This window comes from Pinus tabuliformis, chromosome 4_1 (assembly GCF_031772625.1).
Source record: "Pinus tabuliformis cultivar Carrire ecotype Pingquan chromosome 4_1, CPIR1, whole genome shotgun sequence".
In the NCBI taxonomy this organism is placed as follows: domain Eukaryota; kingdom Viridiplantae; phylum Streptophyta; class Pinopsida; order Pinales; family Pinaceae; genus Pinus; species Pinus tabuliformis.
In genome coordinates this window covers 137,966,371-137,976,623 of record NC_142303.1, presented here as the reverse complement: position 1 = coordinate 137,976,623, position 10,253 = coordinate 137,966,371, and positions in this window count along the sequence as shown.

Genomic DNA, 10,253 nt, shown 5'->3' with positions numbered 1-10,253 from the left:
GATTAGAACTATTGGGTGATTTGCTTTGAAGGAGGTGAAGAAGGGATTCCTTTTGCTGGGAAGGTGATGCTGGATTGGGCCTCACTTGGTTGTATCTCTTCCTGAACTTTATTACTTCATCAATAAAACCATTTGAGTTTCTCCTATATGCATGTATATCAATGATGTTTTGTTGTATTTGCATATTTAGTTTATTCTAATCCTAAACTAGTTATGAATGTGAATCTATGCTTTTTGTAGTTTCCCTCTCTTGTGATCTTGCAGGAACTTGGGGTAGCTGGGCCAGTGAAGGAACAAGCAATGGGAAGCAAACAGAAGAGAGTGAGATTAGATCGAAAAACTAGCGGAAGACATTGGTTAGTTACATCCTTCTCCTCTATTTACATTTCGTAAAGAAGAATATTCAGATAGTTTTGTCTTGTTTGTTGCTAAGGTACTATCACTCCTTAGAGTGGGATAGGGGCATTCTGTGTTGGATACTTTTCCCAACAAAAAATGTCTACACATCAGCATCAACATGTGAATCATCTTGAAACACATCATCCATGGAAACTTCCTTTCCATTTCTACCATATTCCCTTTCGACATTCTTCAACTTTTGTGGAAGCATTGCTCAATTTAGAGTCCAAGATTTTGCAGCAATATGCCCTTGCTTATGGCAGTAAGTTTTCTGCATGTGCATCCTCTTGACAGCATGATTTGCCTTGTCCAATGGACCTTTGGCTTCTTGCTTCCTTTCCTTCAAAAGTTTGCTATATGTGGCCATTCTCTTCCAACATCTAGACACATTATGGTTATCTAAGCCACAAAAGGAACATGCAATTATTTTCCCATGCTTATGTGGATATTTATCATGCTGAACATAATCAAAAGGAGGATGATAAGAACCAAATTTGTACCTTTCTCTTCCACCTCTTTAACCTTCATGAGCAGGTGGGCTGAATGAAGAAGTAGCTCCCTTTGGAACACCATCAATCTCTTCAAGGCTGTCAAAGTTTCCACAACTCTTTGTTTCAAGTGTATGCTAATATACACCTTCTTTCTGAAAGTTATGCTTCACACCATTACATTCCCCAAGAATACAATCTTCACAATCTTGGGGTAAAGGACCTCAAATGAAACTCCTCCTTAGATCTGTTTCAATGGCCTTCATGGTAGCTTTGGAACTCTCTCCATAAGCTTGTCTATAGCCAAGACCCAAATACTTAGTCCTTTCCTCAACTATTATTGGTTCAACAATACCTTGTGCATGTTTACCGAAGCCATTTCCTTCATAGCCCATCTTGGTCATTAACTTGGAACCTATGCCTCTAGTATTTTTTTCAAAAGAATCAATACAAGCATTCTTAGAAGAATTTGAAAATAAACTGGGATGGTTTACCTCTTCTTCAAGCTGATACTTGACTAAGGCTTCTTTGGCAATAAAGAGCTATGACTCTAACTCATGCATCCTTTTCAAGTTCATATTAGCAATATGAAGTTGCCTCTCCATTTCTTGCAATTTGTTAGAAAGCATCTGCTTCTCTTCCTCCATGGAATTTAACTGCTCTCTAAGTATGTTGCTCTTCCTTCCATCCTCATACATTTCTCTCACCTTGTCCATCATGATGAACAAGTATTGCTTCATATCTCCATCAAAGAATGTTGTGACGAAGGAGGAATTTGAGGACTCACTTATAGAAGTTGTCATTATGAAAAATCAACAAAATAACTTTAAACAAGAGTAGCAAAGAGCTTATTCAAGAAACCTTTTGCAACAAACCTCTTATGCTCCAAGGATTGCTTTGAGGTCCCTTGGGATAAGAAGAATGCCTCCAACCCTTCTTCCTTTTCATCCTTCCTGGACTGAGCTATCAATAGCTTTCCCTTCACCTCTGCAAACTCAAACAATAGTCAGTCTGCAAACAAGCACATAGTCAACATCTAACTGTTTAAACAAATTTTAGACAAGCAATCTTTGCTCTGTCAATCAAGCATTCTGATATAACCTTCTTTGAAGGTGGGTTTAATCAATCTCAAGCTCTGATACCACTTAATCTGAAAATGGGGCCTAAAGGCTTCTTGCCTAACTTACAAGAACCTCCCCCACTTCCAAAGCTTAAATTTTCCCAAGACCAAATGATTAACCAATTGTGGAATTAATAATGTGCTTGAAAATAAGGTGTATGCTGGTGTTTATTTTAAAACTGGTTATGTGCTTTAAGATTCTATTGTTTATGCTAATATAACATACATATAACAATAAAATATTATAGAAAGTAACAACACATAAGACAACAAGTTTAATATGGAGTTCACCCAAAACTCTTGGGCTACGTCTCCTTGAGCTCTAGTCAACTCAACTAGGCTCTTTGGGATTATGGCAATAGTTCTTTTACAAGATCTACGGTTAACTCCACTAGTTTACGCATAACACAATGGGCTTAGAACACCATCTCATCCCTGGCTCTAAAGCTTTCGACTTTGTGGCTCTCGGCTCTGGCTCTGGCTCTTGCTCTTGGCTCTTCAGCTCTGGCTTTGTGAGCTTTTAGTAGTCTGCTTGACCTCCAAGCGACAGCCTCAGAAAATTTTAACTCTCTGGTTTTTCCACTTGACCTCCAAGTGACTCCAAGACTCCCTTAGCTACCATGCGTGTTAGCTTTTCACTAGCTGCCCCATTAATTGGGCTCTCTTGCTCTCTTGAGGCATTTTTCTGGCTTTGTCGCTTCCCCAGCCATTTCTCTGTGTGTAATCATCCCTCTATAGCTCTGCGGCTTCTCTGCTCCTTGTCTGGTTGACTGGCCATCTGGATCTATGGCTCTATGGCTTCAAACACATCATTGTCTGCCAAAAACACCTGCTTGCAGCGTGGAATAGTGATCAGGGGCTGTTACAAAGGGATTGGGGGACTTTCTTCAGGTGAAAACCTGAAAATGACCATATTTCCCAATACATGGAGATATACCGAAATTACACTATCGGGCACGAAATCCTGGACTTCAAATTCTCTAAAATCACACTTATAAACCCTTTCAGGTCTACCTTTTATGGTCGTTGCAAGCCCACCGTTGATCTGCGTGATATCCGATCCAACGGTTGGCAGTTTGTTTCGGGTGGTTAATGTGTGCAGAGATTACTTGCCCGCAAATGTGGTTTTCTCTCTCCTGCGCCATGCCATGTGTCAACCTATGTATGGGTTCGAGCAGAGCCCGTTCAATACCACTTACCGCCTAAGGGCCACTCGAAATCCCGCTTACCATGAAACTCAAACAACTTAGAGCTGCATTTATAAACCTTTTAGGTCTGGCTTTTATTGCAATATCACAATAACATCGTTGCATGGTCAAATGGCCGAAAACCCATTTACACGGGAAATACATTAAAAATCATAATTTCTGGATTTCAAATATTATGCAATCAGGTTTATAATCTCGTCAGGTCTGGCCTTTTATTTCTTATCGCTATCGCAATCACATTGGCCCTATTATTGGGGATCATTGATCGTTGATCGCTGATTAAATCTGGACCGTTGATTTGATCCCTGATCGGACGGTCCGTATTAGATCGCATACCGCTATCACATTGGCCCTTTGTGTCAGGGATCACCGATCTCCCGACCGCCGATTTAATCTTGGCTGTTGATCTCATTTCTCATCTGATGGCTGAGATTGCACACCGTGGATCAACAATCGCACATTGTCACATATGGTATCAGCTGCTTTTATGTCGTTGCAATATGATGTTGTGATGTGATATATTGCAATCGCATGTTGCATAGTCCTGGAGGTTCCTTCCCTTATCTCATAGCATCGCCGACGCCGATTTGCCAACGCCGATATCGGCGGTCGCAATCTCGCATCGGCTCGGGGTCCTTTCCTTATATTATTTGCATATGCCTGCCTTCGACCTGATATGTCGGGGATCGGTAATCAGGGGTCTCTTCCGCCTCTGCTTTAAGTCTGCCTCTTAGACCACTCTGATGCGATTTCCCTTTATAAAGCCTTTTAGGCCATTTTTTTGAAAATTTTTCCTCTTTTTCAAAGGAAAAATGGCAACTTCTTTCTGCGATAACTTCTGCATCTGAGGTTCATTTTAGCCCATTCAAATTGTAGTAGATTTAGAATGAAAAGTTCCACGCAATAGGACTATTTCCAGTAGCATCCTTATATTTTTATTTTCCTATGTGAGGAACACTTAGAATTAGAAGTCTATCCAAAATCTATTTTGGATCAGTGGAATGAATTCAGCCCAGCGAAGTCTTAGATAATGTATGGTCCAAGCCACAAATTGTCAAACTTCTTATGTTTTCCTGGTTTTTCATTCTTGCGATCCTAAAGAAGTACCATATCTCCAACTTGCAAAGATCTAGATCGATATGATTTATCAAAACTTTTCTTAATGTTAGATTGACTTTTACACATTATCAAAATCTTTCCTACGAGTTTCATCCAACTCAAAATCTAATTAGTTATGTTTTGTACAACATATTTATAAGTAGAAAAATGTTGAAGGAGTTGATAAGCTGGTAATGTGAGGTGCATAGGTAATGTTATATCTCAGCCATAAACTAATTCAAAGGGACTTTTACGAGTAGATTTTTTATCAGTAATTCTAACTGCTCATAATGCATACTTGATTTCGCTATCCTAGGACGACTTTTTATCTCCTACTATCTTCTTAATAATGGTTATAAGATTTTTTTTACTTGATTCAACAATGCCATTACCCTGAGGATAGTAACTAGATGAATGAGATATGATGATGCCATACTTGAAGCAAAAAAGATGAAAATTTTGAAGAACTAAAATACTTAGCATTATCATTGGTGATTTTAGCTGGGACACCAAATCTACTAATAGTATGATTTTCAATGAAATTCATAATAACATTTTCAATGGAATTATTAGTAGGAATGGCTTCTACCCATCTAGTGAAATAATCAGTAGCAGTCAAAATCCATGAGTAACCATTGCTATAACTTTCATGAAACTTCCCAATGAAGTCCATACCCTAATGTTCAAAAGGTGCCTCCACAACCACAAGTTGTAAGGGTGGGGTAGCAAGCTTCTATTTCCTATTGAACAATTGTTAGGCTTGACAAATTCTAAAAAACTTATGCACATCAGAAAAAATTGAAGGCCAATAATAACAATCTCTCAGAAGTTTGTGGGCAGTAGTTTTAGCAACATAACGACCACCACAAAATCTTGAGTGTAACCCATAAATCAACTTCTTGGAATGAATTTAATCAACACACCTAAGTATAATACCCTCAAGATTTCTCCATCTAATGCCATCCTTCATAAGGCAATACTTAGTTTATTTTAATCTAAGAGCCCTTCTTTTATGAGAAACTAAATTATCAGGACATGTAAGATTTAAAAATAAGGAATGATGTCCTTGTACGAATCATGCTCTCATAATATTTACAACTCATGTGAAGATGAATCATTAAGAAAAATGAAACCAAGAGCTTTATTATTTCATTTAGTCAACATTTCAGCCAATCCTTGACCTTTGACCAACTTAGTGGATCTAATCTCCAAGTCATACTCTTGGATCCTAGTAACCCACCTAGTATGACTTCCTAAGAAAACTGTTTGAGTTAATATATCTTTAACAACAGAATGTGGGAAAAAAGAAATTATTTTAGAATAACCCACACAAGTCCTGAAATGCTTAAGGGACTTGACCAAGGCATATGATTTCTTTTCCGTGGAGGTATAATTTAATTCATATTTTTGAATATCTCTACTCATGAAAGCAATAGGTTGGTCATGAACTTCCTTATTGTTTTTTAACAAGACATCAGTAATGGTATCTTCAGAAGTGAAAAAGAGAATCATGAAATACTTTGAATAGTTAGGACTAACTAACACAAGTACTTTGGCAATAGCACCCTTGATTTCCTAAAATCCTTTTTGTCATCTTCTTTCCATAAAAAATTTACATCCTTCTTCAGAATAATTTGAATGGGCTTGGCTACTTCTACATAATTTGGAATAAACCTTCTAAGAAAATTCGTTTTTGCAAGGAAAGGCTGAAGTGACTTAAGATTATGGGGAAGAGGAATATTTTGGATTACCTCAACACTTTTAGGATCAATCATGATCCCATTTTTGGAAATGATATCACAAAGTAATTTCCCTTCACTTACTCCAAAAATAGACTTAGTCGGATTCAAGGAAATCCTAAACTCCCTACATTTGTCAAAAACTTGCCTAAGATGACCTATATGACTAATACAATCCTTCGAGAAAACTGTAAGATCATCCCGATAAATTTCAATAATTTTTCTGATTAAAGCCTTAAAGGCGTAGTCCATGGCCCTTTGAAAAGTAGCGCCAACATTGGTCAATCCAAACAACATTCTGATATATTCAAACATAACTCATGGTGTGGTGAAAGTTGTCTTCCATCCATTTTTTTTAACCCATACTTGATTATACCTAGAAAAACCATCTAGTAGTGACATCATTCCTGAACCAATTACTCTGGAAAATGGTAATTATCCTTCTTGCATGCTAGATTAAGGTTCCTAAAGTCAACATAGAGTCTAATTGTTTCATTCTTCTTTCTATCAATCACCAGGTTAGAACACCATGTCAAATGCCAAATTAGCGTAATAATGTCGGCTGCAAGCATCTTTGAATGCTCTTTTTGGACTAAGGGAGAAAAATTAGGATTTATTTTCTTAAGATTTTGACGGGAAGGTTTAACATTTTGATCTTTGAAAGGGATAGTGTGCTCCATGACATGTTTCTTATAACCCTTTAATTCATCATAAGAAAAATCTAAAACATCTTGATATTCACAAAGTAAATTGGTTAACTTCTTCCTTTCTTCATCATTAGTACCCTCACCAATTTTGACAATATTGGGATCACTACAGGTACCAATGTTGACTTCAATGAATTCACCATGATACATTTTATTTTCCCCTTTGTTCCTTATGGCATCATGCTGGTCAAAGTGTTTTTCTAAAGGAAAAACATTCCTGGGAGTTGGATTCATAATATCTTCATGATCATCAACCCATCCTCATTCGAATTTATCTGAAAACTTTCAAATTCATCCAAATTATCAAGAAAATCAATCACTTACTTTTCATTAGTAAAAACCTGCCAATGCTATAAATTATCAGGAACATAAGGTCTAAAAATAATTTCCATTTTTATTTTATCCTTTATTAACTCATCAGATAATTGAAAAGTAGAAGTTGCTACGACAAGTTCATCTGCCATACAATTATTTTCTCTTGGGATAGCTTCAAGGTAAAGGGCATCAAATTATTCCATAGTATCCCATACAATGTTTCAATCATTCATCAACCTTTGATTTGTACATGTAAATTTATTTTTAATCTGCATGATAATTAAGTCAGAATCTCCCTCGGTACTAAGAAGCTTAAATCTTAAATCCTTTGCCAACTCAAGAACCAACAACAAAGCTTCATATTCAGAACATTGTTGGTCAGTTCAAATTCTAATCTATAGGGGAAAATTTAAAAAAATTACCAAGGGGATATTTTAATACTATTCCAACACCTTTACCATTCCTAGATAATGCATTGTAAGAATACATGTACCATAATTTATCTTTCAAATTACTCATTTTCCCATCAAACTTGACCTCTAGGGGAATTATAGAAATATAAAAGATAACATAATTCCCAAGGCTTGGTTGTTCCTTTATTATTTCATTGCGGGGAACCTTACGATATTCAACATGGAATACCCTTTTGGGCTCTCTATCGAGTCTAACAATTCCATCCCCTCTAGGAGAAGGAATCATAGCATATGCCCAATTCATTTGAATTATTCCTCTTAGATCAAAGGCCCATTTTCTTGATAATATCATACCCAAATCATCAAGCACACCAACAACAAAAATGTCCAGAACAATCATAATGCCATGGTAGACAGATAGGTGTACTTGCATGTCCTTAACCAACCCATGCACTTCAATTTTCTTAGAAACATGTCACATATGTTGTAATAAGACTTAGAAATTCTTAAGTTAAGTTGTTTCATAACTCTCTTGGTCATAACACAAGCCGAAGCACTACATTATAACATGCAGTTATACAATCTATAAATTCACAAGAAAAGTAATAAAGAAAGGTTTATGTTCTTTATGATCTAGGTCCATACTTTGCAAATTTGTAGAGGCATCCTAATGGATAGCCTGAGAAGCCTCTGTCTAAGCAATATTGATGTGATTACCTTCAATGGAACTTAATAACTTGGCCTTCTGGTTTGGAGTTTTCATTATTTCGGTGACAGGAACCAAAAATTTTGAATTATTCAACCATCCTCTCAAATCAATATTTAATCCAGAGCTTGACCCAGGGTTGAAACATTGAGAATTAATTTGATTATCATTTTGATACTTATTTCTCCTTTGATAGGTCAACCCTTTATCTTTAACAATTTCTGGAACTTGCTATAGTGAAGGATTTTCACCAAATAATTTAACTAACACATCCTTCTCATGGCCAAAGTTATTAATACTATAGGAAGATGTAAAAGGTGTAACTTCTTGACTATGCTCTTTAACTTCTTCCCAATTTTCGTGAGACAAATGATATTCTTTATCAACAACATTGACTTTATTATTTGTCCCAAACATTCCACTATCAATGATTCTCCTAATAGTGGGACAAGTGACTTCTTCATGAAAATTAGTGGATGCCCCGCAATAAGGCAAAGCTTGACTCACTTGATTTGCACATTCAAGAACATTGGTGAGGTCTCTGCTCACTAGATTGGCCTTTTCTCTGCCAAGTATTATTTCTTCAATTATTATTGTTATTCCTAGGTTGGAAATTTTTTGCTCGAGCTCTTTCCATTTGGATCAACCTAGACTACAAAGAACTTATTTCCTTAGCATGGTTACTTATTAATTTCGCTTGGTTAAGCTCCATGCTTTCGATTTTTTGCATTAATATTTTCATAGGGTCATCATGAGATTCTTTAACTTCTTTACCCTTAGGCTCTTTTAATTTAGTTGCAACCCTATAAAAGGCAGGAATTTTAGACTTCCCCAATTCCTTTTTATCCTTTTCCATCTCTTCTGCGAAAGCTTGGAGAACTTTATAATCACCAACTTTAGCTCGTCTTAACTCATATGAGGTATCACGATTAAAAGCGTCGATGTAAAAATATAGAAGAGATTTATTAGGAGGCTTATAATATTGAGATATTTTCTTAATAATACCATTAAATTTTCTATTAAACTATTTAATTGTCTCATTCTATTTCTTTTTTATGATACAAATAGCCTTAACCAAATTCCTTTCTTCTTTTTTATCTCTAAATTTATCTTGGAAGGGATTCACAATTGATTGAAAAGAATCACACGTGTTATTAGGATTCTTTGTAAACCATTCCAAAGCATCTTGCTCTAAGATAAGAACAAAAAGACTCATTTTTACATCCTCTCGATTGTTAACTCTAGACCACTTACCCCACCAACCACAAAAATAGCTTAGATGAGTTTTGACACTAACTTCATTATTGCCTTGAAAAGAAGGCAACTTATTGCTACAATTTTGAGGGAAATCATGTGGATAAATCTGAATGTTAGCAAAGTTACATGGGACAAAGATATCCATGATATCTTGTTGGAAACGAATAAGGAAGATTGAATGGATATCAAAGAGAGGTTCATGTCCAAGACTATCAAGAAGTTTACGAGAAGAGATCTTGTGTAACTGGACTCTAAGAACCTTTCTACGATCCGGAGTAGGATTAACCAAGCTACTTGGATTTCTCCTAGTACATACTCCTGTATAAAATGTTATGAAACCAACTCACAAAAAGATAAAAAAGGTATATCAATGCCTTAGAAATAAGCCTCTTAGAGGGGGCAACCTCCTTTACATTACACAAATGAGAAATTCTTGGATGATACAAATGACAAGACCTGCTCTCCACATATGGAGGTCTAAGGGGTCATAATATAATCAGAGCTGACATAACAATAATAATGTAAGGGCACAACAATAACAATAGTGGGCTTCTATGGGGCACAATAATAACAATATGGGGACTTCATGGGCACAAAAATATAATAAGGGGGTTACACTAATAACAATGAGGGGTTACACCAGTATTATAAGGATGTAACATGCCCCTTTCCTTTAAATATTGTTGTCCTCAATGACTGAGTAGTTTTGGATGCTTCTGTATAAAATTATCATCCTCCCATGTGGAATCTTTAGCGGGTAAGTTATTCCACTTGATCAGATACTCTGAAATTAATCGATTTCG